A 26,395-nucleotide genomic window follows, 5' to 3' on the forward strand; every position below is an offset into this window, starting at 1 on the left:
TATGTACAAGAGCCCACAAACACACGGGGCATACAAGAGCACATAGAATTATTAAAATATACAGATTACATGCACGGCCATTGCAGAAAAATATTCCTCCCAAAGTAAGAATGATTCCTCCGATATATACGATCAAAGTTCGGAGTATAAGTGCTCCTGAATCGGAAAGAGAGTACGACGACGATGACCTACTGCAACAGCTTCGCATCTATTACGCCACAAACAAAGAGCTCCACAGCAATTAAAAGGCGTGCAAAGCGACTACGTGAGCTGTGACTAGATGGGACAAATCGATTAACACCTAGGCCAAGAAAACCAGTGTTAACGGCCTTCCAAAACACCTTTGCAATAACACAATGCTGCAGCACGTGCTGGTGAGACACCTGTATCGAACAGTTGGGACAAGTAGAAATTGGGACCGTACCCCACTTCTCCAGTTTGTCCCGTGTTGGGAGTGCTCTCCATCCGAGACCCCACATGAAGTCAATGAGATGACTGGGAAAAATAAAAGCTGCCGTTATCGCGCTCCACGAGACATGTCTCGATCATGCTAGACGGTGCGGAGAAACCTTAGTGAGCAGAATGGCCGTTGTTGTATCTACAGGACGGCGTTCCGTAGAATGTCCACATCGGGACAAACCTGCTGCGCGTGGCGATAAAATGCTACTGCCGTGGAGTAAAATGCAGACACCCGAAGTGCTTAATAGCGTTGTCTGCAGAATAAAGCCGTGAATCTGGAAGGAAATAGCGTATCTAGGTACCTAAAAAACATACAACATCACGCGCGGGACACTTATTACCACGTAAACAATCGAAGTAAGAATCGCAGTGCAAGCAGCCGGCAGCGAATAGCCACGGATGAGATTGCGAATCCACCGCAGTTGCGCGGTTGCCCAAGTGCTCCTCTGCAAACGAGCTCTGTTCTACCTGACAAGAAAAATGAGCCAAGGAGGGATTGCAACGACCTAGTTCTTCGTAATGGGGATGTGTACAACATGAGATATGTGGCACGGACGCAAAACAAGGTGTGTGTTGTAAAATCAGTACTCTTGTGCTTCTCGGGCGGTTTGTTTTACATCCTCGACTACTGAAACCCACACGGAGGCTGATATGCCGTAGCAAGTATAATCAAGCCCCCGAATGGGAATGGAGTCACTTTTTTAAGGAAAAAATAGAATAATTCTCGTCAAGGAAACGTATGAGCGAATACCGACATTTTGAAAATTTCAACGCAGCGCTTGAAATAGTTCTATACTCCGCAAAAAGTCGTAAGCTACGGGATGAACTGCCCTCATTCTTCAAATAAAATGCGACGTCATCAACATATGCTGTCACCTTCACGGTGCCACTACCTGGTAGTGGAAGGCCCCGAACGTATGGATCAGCAAGTAGTGAGCGTAGGAATGGCTCGAGGCTGAGTACAAAATTAACAGGGGATAGAGGACAACCGGGCCGAACACCACGGGTAACAGGAAATGGGCCACTCTCTAAACCATCAAAAACAACGTGCTGTGTATATTTCGGTATGCGTTTCTGAGAAGCTCAATGAAGTTTTTGGAGAAGCCAAACGCAGCCATTACGCTGCATATGAAGCTATGTTCGAGGTGATCGAACGCCTTTTCTTGGTCAAGTGAATCTAAGAATCCCCGAGGTCATTTTGCAAACGTGTACGCAATTGTGACACACGTTACAAAAGATAGACTGAAATTTTTTTCTAGGAATAAACCACGCCTTCTGATGTGTTTCGGAAACTTGTTCAACAATTACGAGTACTTCGTACTCGTGTATGGGAGCGAAGTGTGTCGTCCCGATTCTTATGTTTAGAAATAGTGGTTAATGATTTAGAGTACTCAGTACTCTACTATGGGAGAGCTGAAAGCGGTCCCTTGAGCCTCACACTGGATCAGGTGGGGGGGGGGGGGGGGTAGAAAAGGGGGGTAACGATTTAGAGTACAGGGTACTCTACTATGGGAGAGCTGAAAGCCGTCCCTTAGGCCTCACACCTATTTGGCGAATGTGAGTACGATATGACTTACATCTATCAGCGCCGGAGCATGTGAACGTTGCCGGCCAACCTACAAAAATGCGGCCGTCAAACATGCACCCGTACTTACGTAACTTGCGCGCACTTTTTTTCAAAATAATATGCTTTCTTCAATAATAAAACTGTCGATTATTAGCCGCTTTGTATATGTAACTTGATCTTTTATCTGAAAGACTGCCATTTTGTACTTAAATTTTTCTCAGTTGCCTGTTAAGTTTACTTTTCTCTTAGCTTCGTTGAGTGGGTTTCAGTTGAGCGACTACTCCGACACCAAAGCTACCTGGTGGAGCAAACGACTGCGCGGCTGCTGATGCGGCAGGCAGGAGGGCTGTGCTCGGGGGGAGGGAGGGGGTAGTTTTTGAGAGCAAAAAGGAAAAAAAAAGTGAGCCCCGCATTGAGGGAAGAATGAGAGGAGTGGGCTTGCCTAGCCGCTGCGGTACGTGAAAGTATGCGGGAAATGACGTCATGGCCGCCCTAGAGCATGAAGAAAAGAAACACCTTTATCCCTGCCATAACGTTTTCTAAATTAGGAAAGTTTATGCTGGACACAATGGCGGCGTTGCTATGGTTACGCACTGTGCAGTGTAGCTGGTCTAGTAGTGAGCGGCTGGCGGCGGCATGTGCGCCTCTGTAGGGCTCGTACTGAGCCGTGGCGGACAATATCGGTGCTCGGTGTACCGTTGTTAGTTACGCAGTGTTCTCCCGGCAGTTATTGTACTCCTAGCAAGGTTTATGGCACCTTTTGTTTGCCACGGTGCCTCAACAGTGAGCAGAACGAGTGCATATCGATGGGTCGTGTGGTAGATTGCGCGGCGTATGTATTTGAAGTGTTCAGCGAAATTTTGTTTGGGTAATATAACAAAGTAGAAACATGACGAACGCCTTGGAGGTGAGTGACGATTGGGCAGTGTTCTTACTTGTGACGACGAACGAATCATTTGTGCCCCGCAAGACGCATGAGGACGTCATGTGCACATACGTAGTTTCGCGTCCGATATGTGTACAGTATAACAGCTTGCATGAGCATATTGAAACACCTTTTCTGTTTCGCATGCTATGCTCGCCCCCCGCACTGTTCTTGCAGCGTTACACTACGTTTAAGTGTCACTTGCATCGTGCTCAAAGTCAGCGCGGTTGCACAATGCTGATGCAAGCGAGTCATACGGGGCACACGGGCTCGGTGGCCGGGTCCTGCGTCGGTCTCATGAAAGACAGAATAAAACCGTAGACGGCGGCGCATGGCTGATTGCGTTATATGTACAGTGCGTGAATGACGTGAAAACAATGATACCACGCTGGTCGTTGGGAGTGCATCTAGTGCGTGTTTTCGTGTACTCGCTTCGTTATCGGCGCACTGTTACTCGCTGTTAATACCCGGATGAAATGATTTCACCAACGGTGTCGCCCAGCGTGTTGAGCCCTGCTCCGATGGTTTGGTTCGCCACGACGTGGGTGCTGGGCTGTGCACGTGCTTTTCACGCCGCGGAGAGAAAATCGTGCATTCCAACGTTTATAGATTCTCTTTCTATAAACGTTGGCGCTTCCTGCTTCACATTCGGACGTAAACGAGAGAGGAAAATTTCCCCAGTCAATATGGATGACTTCCAGCTTCACCACGGCTTCACAACGAGTGACGTTAGGGCATCTTTTCAGTTGTTTCCAGAGAGTTTCATACAATAATACCTAAAGGGGAATTCAGTGCTTGTGCCTACGCGGGATCCATCAGCTGCGTGTGTACCCCCATGGGAATGATGAGAAGTAAAGGCTTCGGATCTGCTTCGTGTGGATTACGTTCTTCAGATTCGCAACGCTTGTTTGCCGAGTATAAAACAAAGTGGTATAAAATTTTAACCGATTGAAACTTGCTTCGTTCTTTTGCACGCAATCTTTATCGCAAAAGGTTTCTGTAACCATGAGGTAGATGTGAAACGCAGAGAAATGAAACCACCATGGTCGGCATCGCTCTGCCATTTGCAGATTTGGCATCGACGAAATATTTTTTGCACCACTTGGCCACCAACATAGTTGTTTTTCGCTCGAAAGTACGCATTATCTATTTATAGAAATAACAGTAGAGATTCAAGTGAGAAACACTTAACGTTTCGTCCGCTGCGATGCCACGCGCGTCTGTCCAAGTGATCGGCCCCCAACGCACATCTCGTCTTGTTCTGATGTTGAGATCATGACAGAGCGTCTGCTCAGCTTCGATTCGAACGAGTTTAGGCAAGACGCGCTCGTGAAAAAGCAGGCAATATCTTGCACTGGCATGAGACGCTACATCTACGCGCAGCGGTGAGTGGACGACGCTTCGTTTCAACTGTCAAATACGATTCGTAAAGCTCCGACATCGCAGCAAACCAGGAGACCTAGTCGTCTTCAGACACTCCGAACAACAAACGAACTGCTGCAGCCTTTTTCACCGCACCCAACTACCCACGCTGCACGAAGAACAAAATTGAAACTGCTGAAATAGATTTGTAGACAGTTCGCTAGCTAATGCTATCCAATGGGAAAACCTGTACTTCACAAAACTCCCATAAGGTACACGATCGCAGCGCCGGATTCCTCTCTGGCTATTCTTGTATGAAACTCTATGGTTGTTTTTAAGCTCCCTGACTTTCCTTGCATCTTTATCCCTCTCTCTATGGTTGTTTCCTCCTTCCATGGAGCCCCGCAACATGGTTTCCGAGGCGGCGGACGTGTGACGACTTTCTCTCCGGCCGTACCAATCACACGCGGAGAGCATGTTTCCTGAGGTGGGCGTTGTCCGCTCTTTCCTCCGCACCGCGGCGCTCCTTCGTATGGTTGAAACGGCTGCCGCGCTGTTGGCAAAGCTTGCATGTGGCGAGAAAAAAAAAAGGTTTTGCGCTTTTATATAACTTCGCGCTCATTTAAAAATGTTGGGTTAAGGCGTACGATAGGCAAAATCAATGCTTGGGCGTATATATTCTCAAGTGGGCATTTTTTTAAAGACGATTCTTTCTTGGGGACCTTTGACGCAAAAATTTTGGTCTGTCTGTCTGTTGTTAGGAATTTGCTGTGTCGCGATGGTAGCGGTGGCGAAGAACGGCGGGCCGTCGAGCGGGCTTCGCTGAAGCCTTTGCCCGAAGGCGAAGCAGGGAGGCCATCCGTTTTGAAAACAGCAACAAGAAGGAGCGTTTGCTCTAGCAGGTTGTCGTTTGTACACAGCCGGCCAGCACGACAATGTCGGCTGGGGGAAATCCTCTAAACATGGGGCCGGCACGGCCTTCAATAACGTTTTGGACTCTTCCGCAAGACAGTTCCCCGGTGCCTGGCGGAGAAGGTGAAGCTTTCCCGGAACGGCACGGTGGCTCGGCGGAAGAGGCGATGCTTTTCGCGGAACTGCACGATAGCTCACCGCCATCTGCGTAGAAGGTGGCGCTGGGAGTGGGGAGAGGTCACCGAAGCTGCGCTGGTTTTCGTGGGAACAAGCGCTCCCGAGCGAGGACCATTCGGAGGTGATAAGGTGCAGAACGCAAAGCGACGGGCAGGTGCCACCACCGTGTCGTCTTAGCAAAGTGTTGCACCGCGCTGCACTGTCAATGCGGCGTGATAAACGGTCCTTAGAATTACTTAAGTGTGCCTTCTTTTGCATAAAGACTCACATACAAAATACTGGCGTGTTGTTATGGTGCCTCAGATATGCGCATTAATTGCTTTTTAATTGACAATCGCACAAGTATGAACGCTGAAATGTGAGCAATATTGGTTGGCGCTGCGGATGGGGTTGGCCGTTTCGGGTATCGTTTGGTCTCTTTGGGGTATCGTTAGCGCAGACAAGCAGACAGACAAAAATTATGGCGTCGAAGGTCCCCAAGAAAGGCTATCGTCTTTAAAAAAGTAATAATAGCACAGACGAATTGATACCTCCTTACAAATATCTAGCAAGACAAGGCAGCAGTTGTCATCTTTTTCTTCCTAATTTTGACCAAAATAAATGCAGTAACAGAGAAAAAACCTTTGCTTCAGTTCAGCCTGGATATTTTCGTGGTGCTTCTTGCTCGTGCACGAAAAAAAAAAAACTGCGCATGCTGGAATGCCGCGCGCTCTGCTGTTTCTCGCGCTCTCCGTCACCGCCGGGATCCGCGCCTTCTCGCGTTAGCCGGACGCACGATACTCGCTGTTTTGCTGGGGAGCGCGACGATTGGGAAGGCTGGAGAAAAACACGCCGCTCACCCACCATCTCGGAGGCCATGCGCGCAACCACAGAATTCCTTAAATATACACTAGAGAGAACTCGAGCGCTAGTGTCTATGGGAGCTGCAACGCACGGAGCTTCAGCGAGCGGGCGAATGATGAGTAGGGCATGAATTTGTCTCATCTCCGTACTGCTGGTTCCATGTGTGTTCGTGTGGCTTGAAACTGTAATTCTCACGAAACAAAAATCAGCCAATCTTCAGCAATTAGCTTCACCACCTTATTATTTTAGGCTTGCCATTTCAAATCGGGTCACAAAGTTCAAACGGGTCGTTCGATCTTCACTTCGAAAAAAAACCAAAGTAAAATGGCGGATCCCACCTACAGTGGAAATCGATGATACGCGAAGCACGAATGAGGAAGGTGATGTGTCACTTTAAAATCAGCTAAACGTTTCGAGGCGGACGTAAATTATGCCATGCATAATTTTCATGTCATAATTAGCATGTTTAATGCGTAATTTACCTTCGTCGCCTATTCACGCCACGTGATACCAAGTTTGGTATATGTGGAGCTATAGCGAAACGGTCGCGAGCGTGCTGTGAGCGTAGCATGTAGTAATTTTTACATGACACGCATAGCATGATTATCATGTTTGGACGTGTAATTTACCTTCGCCCTCTATTCAAGTCAGTTGATACCAAATTTGGTATAATTGGAGCTAGTGCGGAGACCGCCAGGTGGCGCCGAGGAGTGCACACGCGTTCACATCGGCTCCATCAATAATCGTGCCTAGCAGCGGTTAAAACCATGTGACTACCAGTGAAACTACGGGAATTGTGCAGGAAGACGTCAGGTACATGCTGACACCACCTTTTTGGACAAGCGATCCCGGTTTCCTCTGAGAAGTGAAGACCTTCGGCAGAGCATGCCAACCCGCCACGCTGAGCCTCGCGGCGACGCGGAACGCGGAGTCCTGGCAGCCAGCTCTCGGCCCACGCGTCGCACTGCATCTGCCCGAACCCCAACGGACAACGACCCGGAACTAGCCCAGGCACTTATGGACACGGATGACCAAGATATCGAAACCCAAGTGAGCTCTGCGGTGGACGCCAACGAAGATTTCCTTTCACCTGACGAGGTGCTACAAGGGCAATCTACTAGCGACGCCGAGAACGAGGAGAAAGACTCTGCGGAGGAACGCGACGACGAAGCCAAGAATGGTCAGTGGCAGGTAGCAATGTCATTGCGACAGCAAAAACGCATAAGGAAACAAGAACGCGCAGCTAGTGATGGCAGCGTAGCTCGAGGCATAACTGAGGGCAACAACTCCGGCGCTAGAACGCTTGCAGAAGAGCGACGCGGAAGAGCATCCATATCCTTCATAACGTTCAAAAACGATATGAAGGTTATCATGCGGCCCAGACCAGGGTTAGTTGGGAAGGAACTGAAAGCATACCAGGTTGCGCGAGCGATAGAACATACGAGCGGTGACCCGGAGGCCTGTAACAGCCACAAATTTCTGCTTTGCCTTCGCAACGGATCAAACATAATTATTGCAATCACTCCATACGAAGATGTAGCAGAAAAAGTCTTGAATATAAGGACACTGGAGCTCAATGGCACCAACTATACCGTAAACACCTACATACCCCCCCTCCGGCTGGATACTTGAAAGGAGTGGTACGCAGATTAGAACGCGAAACGCCAGAAGCTGAACTCCTGAGCCATCTCCGAGTGCGCACTCAAGGAATGACAATAATTCAAGCCCGCATGCTCAGACAGTCACAAACTGCAGTGATCACGTTCGATGGACCAAAACTGCCACGCTTCATGTAGTATTACGGTGGCGAAATGCCGTGCGTGCCTTATCAACCCACACGGCAGTACTGTAAACTCTGCAAGAGCCAGGGACATAAGACGGATGTTTGTCCCACACCAATGACAAAGGGCTAGAGCAACTGCCGCATAAGAGACCCACCTGAGGAGCACACTTGCGATCCGGAATGTGCCCTGTGCGGTGGACGCCATCCCACGGCGGCATCGGAGAGGACCAAAAAACTCAAACGCGTCCCTCAAAAGGGCCGGTCGCTGCTGTCGCACCAACAAAGCCCACCACAAACCGCTGGCATACTCAAGAGACGCTGGTTCAGCACGGACCGCGAGGACTCTGCACCGCGAGGCGGGACCCGTTCCAGTTCCCCATCCAAGTCTCGATCTACATCCCGATCCAGGTCCGGCTCTCGAGACTGCTGCAACTCCAGGAATGGTGACCACAAGCAGGCCCAAGCAAAGCAACAACAGCACAAGGGCAAGAAGGCGCAGTAAAAAAAAGCAAAGAACCAGGTGAGCTGGGCAGCAAAATCCTCCCTACACTCACACAAAACACCACAACTCACGCGCTTAGAACCCGAATTAGAGATAATGCGGGTGATCATAGGTGACCTAGAACGCGAAAATAGGGAACTAAAAAAGCAACAAACGCAGCACCCGCAAAAAACCCTGTACCCACCAAGAGTGGCCACGAATTGCAGACGCAACCGTATTCAGGAGGTGACTCAAGGATTACGTCGTCGATGCTGAAAGAAACATTAAAGGAAGTTGTACTGACAGTTATAGAGCAAGTAATGATAAAGGTAGATAGAAAGCTAGAGATTCTGGACAAGAAAATCCAGGCACAACACATCGAATTCACGAAAGCCTTGCGAAAGCATCCCACAGGCATCAACATCAGAGAAAAAGCTAAGAAAATTTACAACAGGCCTGGATTGTCGGTCCTTAACTAGGAGACGCATAATGGCTAAATATCAAACGCAGCGGTCAGAAAAGTGTGAAATATGGTAGTCGGATTGCCGTGGTTTCCGGCCGAAAAGAGGGCAAGTGTTGCAGCTGGTGGCGTCGCAACAAAAGCCACCTGCTGTCATAGCAGTCCAGGAAGCCGGAACACAACAAAAATTACAGGGCTACGAAACTTACAGTACCGGGGACGCAGAATGGAAAGTTGCTACATTAGTCGATAATTCAATTACAGCAATAAGTCATCAGCCCATAGAAGAGCAGGATATTTCGCATATCATAACAGAAATAACCTACAAAGGGAGCCGTGGAAAGAACGTCTTCGTACTTAATATCTATAGTCCCCCAAGACAAAACAAAGCAACGTTCGACAAGCTCTTTCAAAAGACAGCAAAACTAGTGAAAGTGAATTTATTAATCATAGTTGCGGACTTTATAGCCAGGCATGCAAGCTGGGGATATAAGATGCAAGACGCCAAAGGCAAGAATATCGCAAGACAAATAAAGAAACTGGAAATGACGCTGTTAACTGACCCTGCAGCACCAATGAGAATAGGCAACAGCGTATCCATGGACACAAGTACGGACTTGATGATAGTACAAAACTGCCACAGCGTGGACTGGTACAACAACATTAAAAACCTGGGCCGTGATCATTACATACTAAGCACCACAATCCGCACCGGCCGAATCCGCAAACACATCGGTACAACTACAATTACAGACTTGCATGCATATAGAAAATCACTAAAAGCACATGTGACTGACATAGACGACTTGGACGAGTGGTACAAAGTAATTCGAAATGAAAAGCAAATGCACACCAAAACTGTCGCCAGAACAGATGACACCCCTGAAGTAGACGCTCACCTTCTTCAACTGCGGGAAGCAAGGAGAAACCTCACTAAAAGAGGAAAAAGGCAAAAGCGAAATAAGAAACTCAAAACGAAAATTAAAGAAATAACGCAGCAAGCCGAACAGTACGCTAATCAACTCGCGACAGCCAAGTGGGAACAATTTTGCGATTCACTAAATAGAACCCTAGGAACAGCAAAAACAGGGAATATCCTCATAGCCATGATTGACCCTCTGAAAGCCAAACGCGAAGGACAAAAATCTCTAGAAAGATGCGTGAGAAGCCTTCGCTAATTCGTTCAACTTACATTTGATATCCGACTACCGTCTGTATTCATGATCAGAATTTGGATTTGACTATTATAGATTCATGAGAGCATTATATTAGGGCTGGAATGGGCTGGCAAAAAAAGTTAACACTTTACTCTTCCGTAAATATTCAGGCCAGTTTCGCTTTCTGGATATGGAAACCACACCGCATGAGAACTATAGCAATATTTTGCAATAAATTTGACACCAATCTTGTTATTTATTCTGTGCCGTCTTTCTTAGATGGGCGTAATGACGATGACAAGCCTAGAAGAGTGAGAGATTATTTCTGCCAAAAGATGCACCATTCTGGATTGTCAAACGTTGTCTTATTTTTGGCATATGCCTTCATAAAATTCATTAGCTCTTTTCTTTCGCAGCTCGTTTTATCCCGAGCAGTTTCGGATCACTTAATATTCCAGGAATAAATCCGTGCGCACATCTTCATTTTAATTGTCTTCTACTTCTAATATACCATCTTGACGTGAAAGAAGGACATAATAGTGCATCGCGAAACTAAAAAAAAACTCCATAAAAAGCAGATAGAAGCAGAAAAGTAGGCCTCCTATTCTTTATTTTCTAGGAGGAGGAAGAAAGTTTAGGTGGAAAGACAGGGAGGTTAGCCAGTTCTTAGACTGGCTGGTTACCCTGTGTTGGGGAAAAAGGTGAGGAGAATAAAAGATGTTGAAAAGAAATGTTGCGAAGAGAGAGGGAAATTACCAAAAAATGTGACAGAGGAAAGGCAACATCGAAGAGTATAAGACACTAAAGTCTGTCTCTGAGGCCAGTCACAGTGTCCGCAAAAAGCGAAGCGAAACTTTCAAAGCCTTCTGCGCTGACTATGGGCTCGGCCAATGACCTAGAATCTTTTGTTCCGACAAAGGCCGATCGTCCAGTCTATCCAGAGCTGCACTGAGTTCTTGTCTTTGCGCGTTGAAATGGGTGCACTCACATAACAGGTGCGCGATGGTTTCTTCGCAGCTGCAGTAAGTACATGTAGAAGAGCTGGCCATTCCAATGAGATAAGAGTTATCGAGATATTATATAGCTAGATATTATCTAAGAGTTATAAGATATTATGTAGTTTTGACATACAACCTTATGCACTTCAGTATGTACCAACTTGCCGAAGAGAATCTGATTCGGGAACGAGAACACGACAAGGAAGCAGCTAGGACCCAAATGAAACGAATCGTATTCAGCCGTGTTGGTTGTTTTGGTCCCAATTTTTGACGTCGCGCCGGTTAAATGAATCAGGCTTAGCCTGATTAAAACATATGCAAGACTTGGCTGAGTTTTATTAAAAATAAAACTGCCTTTTTGTGTAAAAGTTTGAATCAGATACTACCACGTTCTGATAAGCAATTGTTCTAAAACTGATAAATGCTCACTGCTCTTTACGCTCCCGTCAATATTTAGCCCAGTTTCGCTTTCTGGGTATGGGTAAAAAAGAATACATATAACGGCAGAAGTACCCTGGGCCTAGGTCATGGTCGCTTTATTTGCAGCTGGAACGAGCATTGCACAGTTTAGACAAACTGGTTTTACTCGCAGCTCTAAAAATAACAAAAAAAGGCACGAATGGAAGAAAATACAAGTCTTTGGGTTTGGCCAAACGATTATAACTACCCTCGGAGTAGCAAGCTACCCTTTAAATTAACGCAACAAGGAACCGACAACAAAATATCGGGATTCGATCGCCTATTTAACTTCAACGAATGCTGAATGGGGTGTTCTTTTCCTATTTGTGCACCACTCCAGTGGTATCGACAAGCACAAGGATGTGAACCACTTTTCTTTGCAGATGTTTTAGAAATGCGTCGAGCCCATGGCCGGACAATTTGAGGGTCACAGCCTAGTCCACTTGTAACAATTCCACCAGCAGTGCTCCTAACCTATGTGCTTTAGGCTTCCAGCCATCCCGTCATCTTAAGGACACATATGTTCAACAGCACGCCCCGACGTGCTACAAACATTTGGGTCTTTAAGAAACCTGTTGAAAAAAAAAGAGTGACCTGGAGATATGTGAAAACAGGTTTCGAGCTTTCAATAGGTGCTCCGGCATACGGAGAAGTAATCATCATGAATGACATGTGGGGTTTGTTGTTGTTAGTGGTTCATGAGGAAAAGGAAGAAGGCACCTAATTTCCGTCTGCCTACAGGTGACACCGCTCAGTGCCTTTGGGGTTTAACGTCCCAAAACCACCATATGATTATGAGAGACGCTGTAGGGGAGGGCTCCGTAAATTTAGACCACCTGGGGTTCTTTAACGTGCACCCAATTCTGAGCACAAGGGCCTACAACATTTCCGCCTCCATCAAAATACAGCCACCGCAGCCGGCATTTGACCCCGCGACTTGTGGGTCAGCAGCCGAGTACCTTAGCCACTAGACCACCGTGGCGGGGCAAGTAATCATCAAGTTCCAAATATGCTACTCACAACTGAAACATTATCCCAGAGCACCTTCTCACTTGATATGTGTAGTCTTAAGAAAGACACAATGTATCCATTACAACATCCGGATCGCCACAACGCCGGAAAACATCCGGAACGTCTCTGTGGCCGCAGCGGCTAGTTGCAGAAGGCGCGTTTCCTCCCTATGGCAAGATGGCGGCGCGCGGCTTCACCTGAGGTGCGCCTCCTTCACTCCAGCAAATGTTAACCTCCTTAATCCATGGCAGCGAAGGAGCGATGGTGCTTCCGCACGATGGAGAAGAAGTGAACTCTCCTTCGTGTGTGCATGCGCGTGGCGTGCGTGCGTTTGTAGGCGCGCGTGCCCCCGGCAACGTGACCTTGAGAGGAAGGACCAATAGCACGCCAGGGATCCCGAAACGGTGTCTACCGGCTTCCTCCTCGTTCTATTTCTTTTCTCTCTCGCGTGCGGTGCAACACCAGCAATGTCGCTGGCCCGACTCGCAAGCATGCGGCACGAGACGCAAAACGCGAGCATGCGCAGTGGGGGTGAGTGGGGAGACAGCGTTACACAGGTTAGTCAAAGAGCTGCTTCGCATCTAAAAACAAAAAAACGCCACATATGAAACTGACACAATACCCGAAGCAGATATTTTTGACTTACATGCTTAAAGACGGGTCAGCGGAATTCGCCATTGAGGGTGATTCGAAAAAAATCCTTGGTCACCGTAAAAATTAGGGGACCCTTAAGCTTCGCCTTTAGGAGTTGAACACGATAGCGAAATTCGTCCCCTAGTGCACCCTTCAACATCTAGGTGCATATTATTCACATGTTTTGTTACATATATGTACACACGCACACAGTAGATTGGACCAGCGCGCGCTATTATCGCCGAATGGACTCATTTTCGTCGTGACACCTGTCGAACATAATGCGTTGAAGGGGCCCTGAAACACCGTTTTAAGTAACCATGAAATGAATTAACTAGAAGAGCTTATTGCCTCACGATTTCAACGCCACAAAAATTTTAAGAATCCGTCCAGTGCTAGTGGAGTTACAAATATTTGTCGCATGTTGCAATTGCATTCTCTCTTCTTTCACCCCAACAAAAGCGCTGAAAGTTAAAGGAGCACTGACATCAAATTTACTCATGTCAATATTTTCATGTCCGATAGTGCTCAATGTACATGCCAATCGCTGCTAATGAGAAATGAGAGACAGCCGAATTCGGCTTTTACTTTCTTACGGCTCGCGCTTCGTATCTACTTCCTACCTTTGACCAGCTCGAGTTCATGGTATATACTAGTTCACTGTATTCATGGCACTGTGGCCCAACGCTCGCTAAACCTTTCTAAAACTAAGCAGGTTACACCCAGCGAGTATAACGTAGCAACCCTTTCTTCTCAGGTAGTGCTCAATGTACGTGCTGTTACGAAAGACGGCGACGCCAACACGGTCCCGAAGGCGCTGGTGCTCCGATCTCCGCCGACACTGTCACCAGCCGTTTGGTAGCGTAGGTTTCTCAGCTCGCGACTGCTTTTGCGCAGAGCTGATAGACGAGCGGACGAGACGACGGTGAGTTAAACAAGGTTTATGTACAGCATATATACAGAGGCGTTACAAATTCGGTACTGGGGCCGACAGCTTAGAGACCCGCAGAGTCGAGCTCTCCTTTCTAACACATAGGTCTACCGCTCGCGACGCACCGCAGGGCTTTCTTATATGCACCGGGTGGATTCTTTGAGTAACCAAATGCCCAACCAGAAGCGCCGCTGGTCGTGAGGTCAGAATCCTCCTATGGGGTCGCCGCTGGGCCGCGTCATTCTCATCAAATCTGGAGCCGCTGCGCTGCACGTGGCTGCACCCAAGGACGAGTGACGTCGCCTCGCATTGCGTCAGACTTGCCAGACAGGAAGGCACCGATTGCTTCGAAAGGCTGGCAGGCTGAGGTGACTCACTGTGCGTGCGCGGCAGAAATGCATCGTCGCGTGATGACGCCGTTGAGTTGTTCGCGTCAGGTGGGCTCGCGTGCTGGCCTTGACACAGATTACCCTTTTCAGAGGCATGAACGTTCGCTGTGGACTAGCAGGCATACCATTGCCAATGACTGCTGATGCGGATCGCAGCGTGCGTTTTAACTAAAAGCCAAACGCTCCCTTCTCTCATTCCCCCTTAGCAGCCATTGACATGTACATTGAGCACTATCTTTTATTGTTCAACAACGCACAGAAGAAATCTCGCACCGGCACCACCTTGGAGTTCAAAATGTTATACTTGTTACACACTACAACGGCTACGAGGGACGAACGGGTGCTGCTATAAAGAGCTTCGCCCCCAAAAACCCACGCATCTCCGTGAAGTAAATCCTGCCAAGTGTGTGAAGCACTGGTCAGGCAAATCACCCGCCCACACGCGCATGTAAAGGAGCGTCAACGCGTGCGTACAGTAAATACAATGTTTTATCAGAGTCCTTCAATGCTTTTATGGTTTTATGAATCAAAACTGGCATGCTGTGTTGAATTCTGTACTCCGTTTTGCCGTCATTATTACCATTTTATGTTCCGTGAAATGACGCAGACATGGCGAATCCGTTATGTGGCTTTTTGTCTGTGTTCCTCTTATCTCTACCATATATAGATGCGAAAAAAGTTTAAAGTTCAACTGTAGCCAATGGATCTTCGATCGGATATCGCCTAAAGTTTGCAAAAACGAGGTCTATGCATGCGCGTTTTCTTTACATTTAGGTGTTCGAAGAGAAGTCAGTTAGGTACTTCAACAGCGCGTGAATGGTTCGTTTCTTGACTAAGCCGGGTTTGTGCGAGGGCTTGCTTATCATCTTTCGCTTTATTTGCTCGTCAATGGCTGCGTCGTCAGGCATGTGTGTAGGAAGGAGTTGCGCCGTTTTCTGACCATCCATGGGACATTAATCACTTTACATTTGATTCCGTACTTCCCATTGCCGTATACGTTTAATGCCTCAAGCACATGAACCGGAGCCGCGGAGCGATTATCGCCACTTCCCGACCTCTTGCCTCCGAGTGAGCTTGCTGCCTGCATAGACGTTGAACTGCCGCATGCCACGCTCTCGCCTGCGGAGTAGCTGATTGTTGTAGGCGTTGCACTTTCCCTCTGCTTCCCGACCTCTCGCCTCCAGGCTCGTTGTCTGCGTCGGCGTTGCTTTTCGCAAGTGAGAGCGCGTTCAAGTTCGTTTCATCTATGGTAGAAAGAGTGTGGTGTAGAACGCGCTTATTCTTCGCCATTATAAGTGACAGCACAAACAGTGGGATGCCTTACGGATGTGCAGTGGGCACCTCGCTTATCAGCAGAATTACGAATGGCATAGTGGCAAAGTGGGTGCTTCCCTACATAATTCATGAAAGTTACGGCAAGGTAGATACAACTTGTAGCGAAGGCTCCACAGAAGCCCGTACTTTCAGAAAATGGCGGCTGATCATCTGCTCACGAAGCTTAGCGCCATCTCAGTGAGGAGGGAACACTTCCGGCGGAACAAAAAAAAATAAAGCGGATGTGACGCAATAGCTTGTAATCAAGTAACATAATTTTGCCTGCAATAGCGCGGTATTTGATCCCAAATTACTTGTCATGGGCCCCTGATTGATAATGAATCGCACTGAGGCGATCGCCGGCGAGTCTTCCACGAGTGCGCTTCCAGTCATCGCCAGCTAATCTAATACCGACTGGTGACTAGATAATGCTGTTTAAGTGAACTACCGTTCACTCTGATGATGATATGTGGGGTTTAACATCCCCAAAACACCATATGATTATGAGAGACGCTGTAGTGGAGGACTCCGGAAACTTCGACCACCTGGGATTCTTTAACGCACACCCTACCGTTCCCTTTGCCTCGGTTTTACTAGGAAACCTACTCAGCGAACTCTTATCCGATGTTCGTTGAATCTTCTGCAGATGGATTAAAGCAGCCAACAATGCATATCTGCAGATTTACAGTGTATATTATACCCAAGTACTTTAATGAGTCCACCTGTGTAATAAAGTCCTGGCCGTACCTAAACGCGATTCGCACAGGAGAGCTCAATGTAAATGCAAGAAATTTGTTAACATTAAGGGACATGCGCAGTTAGCTAAGCCATACTTCAATGCGAAGAACATGGTGGCCGTGGTCACAGACCGAAAAGGGAACGTCACAAATTGTGCCTCCATAGCCCAAGCCTCTATCAGAGAAGCGGAGGAGATAGCGATCGCGCTGGCAATCAAGCAGGGCAGGGAGCGAAACGCCCCAATGACAATAATCACAGATTCGAAGGCTGCACGTAGAAATTACGATTAAGGCAGAATATGTATGAAGGCCTTTCAAATTCTAACCAAAGCTTATAAAGACGTTCCAATTGAATACACCCAAACCATTATCTGGGCGCCAGGACACGAGGGCGTCACCGAAAACCAGTTTGCGGATGAGGCGGCTCGAGGCTTTACAAATCACCGAGCTTCCTTGCACACTGCAATAGAGGATCCAACGCCCCTAGACCCTAACTTTGGTACAATTCTTCAGTATTACAGGGACAATAGAAAACTGTATCCAGCACCGCATAAAATTCACACCGATGGAATCGGTGGCATTACGCAGAATCCAATCAAACACATACACGAACTTACACAGGCTGCATGTATTCTACCCCACAGCATACAGAGAGTTATGTCCGTGGCGTGGGGCCACACCAACTCTGTTTCACATCACGTGGGAGTGTACGCATCACAATGAAGAACACCACCACATAAACAGCACAGAGGAACAGTGGGAGGCGCTGCTGTCCAGCTCGGCCATTGTTGATCAGCTCTGGCTGGTCCAACGGGTAGAGATGATGACTAGGGCCAGCGGAGCCCTGGAATAGGGGCCCGACCATTTGGAATGCGCCGTGTTATGCTCAAATAAATTTTTTTCTCTTTCTCTCTGGAGCTAGCGACACGGCCGCGAGCACGTTGTGAGCTTATCATGCAGTCATGTTTTACATGACATGCATGTCATGGTTATCATGTTTGCACCAATCATATACGTTCGTCATCCATTGACATAACGTAACACCAAATTTGGTATATGTGAAAATAGCAAACCGACCACGAGTGCAGTATGAGCGTTGCATGTCATGTTTATCATGTTGGGACGTGTCATTTACCTTTGTCGTCCACTCGCGTCACGTAATACCAAATTAGGTATATGTGAAGCTGGCGAAACTGCCATGAGCGCATCATTAGCGTGGAATGTAGTCACGTTCTCACATAACACGCACCTGATGATTATCATGTTTGCACCTGTAATATACCTTCGTCATCCATTCCCCTCCTGTAATGCCAATTTTGGTATGTGTGAAGCTAGCGGAACGACCGCGAGCGCACCATGAACATGGCGTTTATTCATGGTTTACATGACATGCATGTCATGATTTCCACGTTAGGGTCTATCACTTACGTTGAGCATGCAGTCATGTCATATACATAATATTTTTGCAATATGGACAACCGCAAGAGCAACAAGACCACGAAATGTGCGACATATATATCATGATTCTCATATTATCTCTAGAACCTTAATTATGCTCGTCATACAGTCGTGTTATGCCATACCAATTTTGGTATCGATACTATCACTGAAATGACCAGTAGAGCTAAAAGTCGTAGATAGATAGATAGATAGATAGATAGATAGATAGATAGATAGATAGATAGATAGATAGATAGATAGATAGATAGATAGATAGATAGATAGATAGATAGATAGATAGATAGATAGATAGATAGATAGATAGATAGATAGATAGATAGATAGATAGATAGATAGATAGATAGATAGATAGATAGATAGATAGATAGATAGATAGATAGATAGATAGATAGATAGATAGATAGATTTTTGGGTTATCGTTTGGCTTGTCGGGCAGTACACCAAAACTTTTTGCAGGAATTAATTGGATCCGTGCTCCACCATAGTACACCCGTTGGAAAATTAAGTCGGGACGTGGGAGTGGTGACCACCGTCAGACAAATCACCGCACCATCTGACCGAGCATCTACATGGTATCAAGGCATCGCAGTGTGCGTTCCCGAAAAATATGCTTCGCATTTAACACAACAATAAACGAAGCCACAAGTGCGATTTGTCACCCTCACGCACGAAGACTAGGAAAATTTGTGTACTACCCATCATTCCCATGGTCCCTGAATGTTCGCAGTGCCACAAGTGTCTCTAGTTAATTTTAGGAAACTCTATGCCCGCAGCTGTCTGTAGAGTGTCTCGGTGCGCCCGTTCGCCTCCACATCGAGGCACTCAAACTGTCTGAAGCTAAGAGCGACACAGTTGGCTCTTCGATTTCCCACTTCTGGCTACCCGCGGGCAGCCAGATGCAGCCAGAGCGCGCTCGTTTTCTCGGATTGCTCCCCGCCCCTCCCCCGTGGCGCACTTCCGCTTGGTATGACGATAGTTATAGCGCGAGAACAAAACGACGACACAGAGCCAAGAAGGACACGAAAGACACGAGCGCTGGTGTCCGGTGTGTCCTTCTTGTCTCTGTGTGGTCGTTTTGTTCTCGCGCTATAACTATCGTCATGCCATACCAACTAGCCCAAGCTGCCACACTTTCGGTTGGTGTTCGTTTTTCTCGAATTTGATGGGTTTGATGGTTCTGGCGACCCGCGAGGAGCCCGACAGTAGCCAGAGGCGTCCAAGAATTTCAGTTGTGGACGCTCTCTGGATTGTTTGGGCTAGCAGACGCCGTAAGGAAACCATACGCGCTGGCCGCCATCGTTTATTGCGATAGCAATTATACAGACACACTCGGCTGGATTTTGCCGCCAGCGTCGGCATCACTGACCATATATGTCATAAAATTGCAATAAAGATAAAAGCAGAAAAAAAGCTCCTGCACGCGGAATCAAACTTGGATCCTCTCAATCGTGATTGCAAGGTGTTAACCACTGAGCCAGCGAGACGCTTTCTTCCTTTGCCAGTGAGCCACCCAGAGGCACGTCCTTCACCGGTCAAAGGGCACGTTATTTATATCTACTACTGACCGCTGTTCACTGGTATCTCGGGGGGAATTATCGTGTTTTCAGCATTACCAGCAAGATGGCGCAATGATCGCGCGTCGCCACATCACGTGGCGGCCCGTGCTCTAATCTCCCACGCGTAGTTTGCCCTGCTTAGAGGAGGGGAGCGACACTTCGTCGCGTGCCCTTATTTCGCAGTGGGGAGGAGGGGAGGATCGTATACGTCTTGGCTGGCCATGGGCTTTACCTGGAACGATTCTGTTGTAGTTACCGGGCGCACAAAAGTCACTGCAATCATTGCAGTCTCCGTTTGCGAAAAGCACGCGCTTTTCAGACACAGTGAAGTAACAACTTGGATGCTTATTCGCATGAATCTGTACCTGTGAGTACGTTTTCTGCGTCATTAGTGCGTGAGAAACACTGGGCACGTTTTGATCTGCTTTCCATTCCGCGCGTCACCTTCCAATTTGTTGCAGTCAGTTCATTACTTCGCCTTTGGGGCAAAGCTGTGACTTTTTTTAATGAAAATTTTTATTGATTCATGCAATTACTATTGTCGACTCTGCATCGTGTCTTGCTGAGTACGTTTAATGCATTACGACCAAAATCAGTGAAGTCTCACTAGGAAGTGTTGTCTTTCTGCATTTGTTTTGCACTAGGCGTACACATTCATGTGGTTTCATGAAGCATTCACGTGAATGTGCAGTTGTTTCACACTTAGGGGAAATCTCAGATCGCATGACACGTGGTGCGGCCAGTGCTGTACTCGCGTGCTGCCATAGGAGACGATACGGTTCAAGACAACGGTCCTTGTATATAGTGTCTCGTCATGTGGGAGTTGCTGCCAATGTATGACTGAAGTGCTGACCGCACCGCGATTCATACGTTCCTAGATTTCCCCGAAGTGTGAAACAAACTGTACTGCATGTAATCCCGTAGTGGAAGTATGGGTGTGTAGCCTAGTGGTCAAGACACTCGCTTTTGGAGAGAGAGGGTATAAGTTCAAATCGCAGCATCCGGAAGAAGCGCTTTTTTTGTCTGACCTATTTATGCTGAAGACTTAGGGTCTGACAAGCCGCTCGTGGCGCTGAAAGCAGCGCAGTAGCTTGGCCGCAAAGCCCTACGGGAGTGTCCGCTCTTACGTTTCTCTTCTCCTTTTTTTCTGTGCGTGCCCGGCTTTTGACCGGTCCAGATGCGGCGACAACTTTTCGGCTTCGGCCGGAGGTACACTTCTAGTACACTCTACTGGAGGAGACGAGCCCGCAAGCTCTCTGCACTCTGTTTCAGAAGTTCCCTTCAGCACTGTGGAGGCTACAGGGCCCCCAGCCAATGGGTAAGGCGATTAGCCCCTCCACATGTATTCATCTGCGCTGTATCGTCTGCTCACCGTATTCATGGCGTCTTCTCGCTGAATTATCATGGCACACTCATTGCATGTAACATGGGTGCTTTATTAACTTTCAAAAATAAGTGAAACTGTCAAGCAAGTCATAACACTTCAACTTCAGGAAGTATGGGGTCTTAACAATTTGATTTGTGGCTCTACGGAAGATTGGTAGACGCTCATACCGGTGGATAGCTTCACTTTGTGGCTCTCCGACGTTGTTTGGTGCACTGACATGACTGTTTCTCTGTCGACGTGCTCCTTCGCGTCTCTCGCTGCAATGCTTCGTTTCTCTCTTCGATTGTTTCATCGAAAGATCATCCGACGTGCGCGGAATGCAGTGCGAGGTTGCATGTCCGATATTTCGAGATTCAGCGTTCTTGGTCTAGCGACACAGCTCGAGCCCTGGCCTCGGTGCATTCGGCTTATCGGATACGGCTACGCAAGCAGCATTTCGCCGCTAATAACGACAAAACGTACTTGATGCTTCATACTCAGAGTAAGATGAAAGACATCGATGGCTGATTTAATTATTTATTTGTTGCTATTAGCACTGTGGCCATCAAGCAGAAGCAAGTTCGGATCAAAGCGGGCGGTCGCTTCAGCATGGGTGCTGCCATGTTGATTTGTAACCATAGTTACCGCCGATAACCAACACAAATAATTAAATGCGTAGTAAGTAAATTGACACCAAACAAACGCCCAATTTAAACAATCCTGCCAATTTTAAGGCACTTATATTATATATATCCGGGACTAAGTTTCACTGGACAAGCGTGCGGCTTTCTTACACCCCATAGCTTTGGTAGTGCTGAACCAAAAGGGGGAAACAGGGTATAGGTTGCTGATTGGTTAAAAAAACGGTGGTCGGTGACGTCACCACGCAAGCTAGTTGTGAAACATGGCTCTGGGCTGAAGCGACGAAGTGAGTGACAAGGCCTAGTCGGCATCCACGTAAAAGAAGCTTATTTGGACGTTATTGCAATGACCACAAGAGTTAGAGACCATCCGCGGATATATTCAACGAAAGGAAGCAAGCCGGCGCAACCTTTCTGCCCTCCTCACTTGCTGCGATCGCCGAGAAAACCTGACGGAGAGTTGTGTTGACGCGAGGTTCGGAGACCGCTAATTTCGTGTGTTTCGCGACATCGTTCGCTTTGTTATGGCTTGGATTTGCAAACTGGAATGTCATCATGTGCAGATGTAATCTGCGAATGACACATACTTGTCGTCAAAAGTGTTCGACTGCTGCAATCAGCGTATGTGATTTGTATATGTGCTCCCCGCAGGTCGCGGGATCGAATCCCGGCTGCGGCGGCTGCATTTCCGATGGAGGCGGAAACGTTGTAGGCCCGCGTACTCAGATTTCGGTACCCGTTAAAGAACCCCAGGTGGTCGAAATTTCCGGAGCCCTCCACTATACGGCGTCTCTCGTAATCATATGTTGGTTTGGGACGTTAAACTCCACATATCCATCAATCATTTTTATGTGCTCTGTCCTCGTAGTTCATTCGTGAGAAGTACTGAATGATGACACAATCTGCGGCGATAGGCTTTATTGCCTTTTTATCACCGTCATTGGACATGCTCTGTGGCGTGTGCGCTGCGTTGCTGCTGGCAGTAGTCTGTGGTGACCGCGTCGCGTCCGAAGTGCTCGATCGTGTCCCCAGTTGACCAAGTCTGCTCACGATATACCGGTCGCAGTATGAGACTGCGATGTTCCGCAGTGGTGCTAGGCGCAAACGTGCTATTTGCGGTGTGTGTGCGCTCTAAAGTGTGCCGTACATGGACGCTGTCAGTGCAGCCTTATTGTGTACCAGGCATCTTTATACAGGAACTCTATCGTACTTGATTGATTGATATGTGGGGTTTAACGTCCCAAAACCACCATATGATTGTCAGACACACCATAGTAACTCCATCAAACTTGAATTTGCTCTTTACCTTGCGTATGGTTCGTTTCAAGTTCTTTCTGCATTTTACACGCTCTGCTTTCATACAGCGCTGTATTGGATATACAAAGAGGGTTCAGCTTAAATTGAGGACGACGCATCGAGCAATGGAAAGAAAAATGGTAGGTATAACCTTAAGAGACAAGAAGAGAGCAGAGTGTATTAGGGAACAAACGGGGGTTAAGGATATCATAGCTGAAATCAAGAAGAAATGGACATGGGCCAGGCAAGTTGCGCGCAGACACGATAACCGCTGGTCATTAAGGGTAACTAACTGTATTCCCAGAGAAGGAAAGTGGGTTAGGGGGAGACAGAAGGTTAGGTGGGCAGATGAGATTAACAGGTTTGTGGGTATAAATTGGCAGCAGCAAGCACAGGACCGTGTAACTGACGGAACATGGGAGAGGCCCTTTCTTGCAGTGGACGTAGTCAGGCTAATGATGATGATGATGACGATGACGATAATGATGATGATGACGATTATGGTGGTGGTGGTGGTGATGATGATGATGATGATGTATTGGACATGCGCAAGAGTGTTGGGAGTCATAAATCACAACTTCAAGTAGCTTTTATATCTAACGTGTGAAAACAACACACACAGATAATTCCAAATAGGACAAGTCGTGATGCGAACGACTTCTTGAAGTTCTCCAACCACAGAGACGGCTTAGCGTTAGACATGTGAAAAAAAAAACATGTTTGAAAGTTCCTGTGTGTTTTCAGCGGCGATGGCTGCTCTAATCATCATCATCATCATCAGCCTAACTACGTCCACTGCAGGACAAAGGCCTCTCTCATGTTCCGCCAGTTAACCCGGTCCTGTGCTATTGTCCTACTTACGTTAACATTTTTCATTAATATCTGGTATCAGTAACATGTAGTGTCACACGCTGCCCATATTCAGCGTTGTCTAGTGGCTAGGATACCTAACCTTCACCTAGGAGGCCCGGGTTCGATTCCCGGAGTCATAAGGACCAGGTCTCATGGTGTAACAGTTGGCACTCTGGACTCTGAACCCAGCTATCCGAGTTCGAATCTCAATTAAACCGGTTTCATCTTTTTATTGTGCTTTACTGTTCGTTTTTCTTTCACTGGGCAAGAAATTGATAGACACGTCCGCTGGTTAAGCTGTTTTTTTGTTGTACAGGTAATGATGAATGCATACTTTATTATTGAATATATTATTATTTATTAATGACATTATGGCATAACTTTCAGTCCGTGTCAAAATTTATGCAGGTGACTGCATATTATATGAAAAGGTATACTCAGTTAATGATCTGGTACGTCTTCTGAACCTTCAGAAGATCTATGATCTTCTGAACGGCATTTCATGGTGAGAAATTGGCAAATGTCAATTATTTTACAAAACTGTTCATAAGCGTGCTACAGAAAAAGAAAAGGCCTCTTCAGTACACATATGCTGTTGACAGTACACCCCTATGAGTAGTAACAGAGTACAAATACTTAGACCTGGGGATCACTAGTGATCTTTTTTTTTTAGAATAAACACATTGATAACTGTTGCTTTCGATTCCTTGTGTAAACTGTATTTTTTAAAGACGTTCATTGAACTCATATACATCAACTGTTCGTTTGCACAATTCCTGCATTCGGCCTTTGTTGGAATATTCAGTGATTATTTGAGACTCCTTCACTTTATTATTAAAAAAAACGAGAACACATACAGCATAAAAAGTATGTCGGCTGATTTTTAATTCCTATGGCCGCACATCTGGCACCCCCTGTGACGGAGCCGCAACCGTGTTGGCTGATTAACGCTTCTATTTCAAGTCGCCATGCGTAGGAGGAGTCATGACCAATTGGTGCAAGAAATAAGACATTGCCATCATGAAGCTCTTGCACGAGGGCATGATATTATTTATCAATGGCTGCCTGGACATACCGGTATTACCGGAAATCAATTAGCCAATGATGCAGCCCGCTCAGCCCATGAAGGAACCCGTGTAGTCCCGATTCCTCTATCAAGGAATGATGCAGCAAGACAACTTTACCTGCTGGCTCGAGATCTCACAAGCACGTTCTAGTCGTCTACCAGCTTCCAAAGGTGTCAATTTTATGAACTGGATCCTTCGCTCAAGCTAAAGCTACCATCACAACTTTCCCGCTCCGACTCGACACTGTTATGCCGCCTTTGGTTGGGTGTTGCATTTACAAAGGTGTACTCCTTTCGCATTGGTATGGCAGACACTCCTACATTCGACTACTGCGGAGCTGAGGAGACCATCGAACACGCCCTGTACAGCTGCGCTTGCTACGACACACAGCGATGCCAGCTCCGGATGGTTTTGAATCAACTTGATCCCAGACCATTTTGTGTACAGAAGATACTAGGGCCTTGGGCATCTGCCTCAGTTGCGCAGGAAGCGACTAAAGCACTGCTACTTTACCTAAAGTCAACAAACCTGAGCAACCGCCTGTAGACTGTGTGTGCTCCCCGAGTGTGCTCGTGATTTTGTGTACCTTCTCATCTCTCTGCAACCTCTTTTCTCCCCTTTATCCCTTCCCCAGTGCAGGGTAGCAAACCGGATGTGCATCTGGTTAACCACCCTGCCTTTCCTTGCATATCTCTCTCTCTCTCTCTCTCTCTCTCTCTCTCTCTATCAAGTCAAGATCCTTGAAGATGTGGCGCATACCCACACTGGGGGATTGGCCAAGAACCGAATAGTTTTCATAAATTTTTTCTTTAATAACAGATTAAAATTAATCTATTTACGAGAAATAAAAGAAAGATGCATCAAGACGAGTTTGATGGTTGAATTGTAAAGAATCTGTAGTGCTATGCAATAAAGCGTCGTATTTGATTTAATATGAATTTGTAAATTTCAAAATCTACCGAACAATGCTTTCAACACTTAAACCTCTTTGAACTTTTGACGAACTCCTGCAATGCGTCAACCATCTTCCCGTCGCTGTGGCCTAGACTCAAAGCCCCGAAAGAAAGCACATTTTCAGCATTTAAATCTATTTCGAGAAGGTGGCAAACAGCACCTAAAGTGTTTTTACGTAAGGCAGAGAATCTATTACAATAAATGAGAAAATGTTTGATTGACTCATTTACTCCACAAACAGGACAATGAGGGGAGGCTGCCAGACCAGCTCTGTGTAAATATAAATTCAGCTGTGGAATTCGGCAGCGCAGTCTAGTGATTGCGACTTCCGTTCTTCGCGTTTGACATATTTTACTATTTTAATGGTATAACAAGTGCTTGAATTCTGGTGTGGCTGTTAGTGAAGGTGTAGAAAATTCCTCTAACAGTAGTTTCCTTCTTAATATAGCGCCTATCAACAATTTCGATGCCGGTAATACATTAATAACAGGCCCATTTAAAATGACTTGGCCAACGCATCTGCCATTTCATTCATATAAATGCCCTTATGTCCAGGAACCCAGACCAGTTTGATCAGATTGAGATGCGAGGGAACTAATGCTTT

This window comes from Rhipicephalus microplus, chromosome X (genome assembly GCF_043290135.1).
Source record: "Rhipicephalus microplus isolate Deutch F79 chromosome X, USDA_Rmic, whole genome shotgun sequence".
NCBI lineage: Eukaryota > Metazoa > Arthropoda > Arachnida > Ixodida > Ixodidae > Rhipicephalus > Rhipicephalus microplus.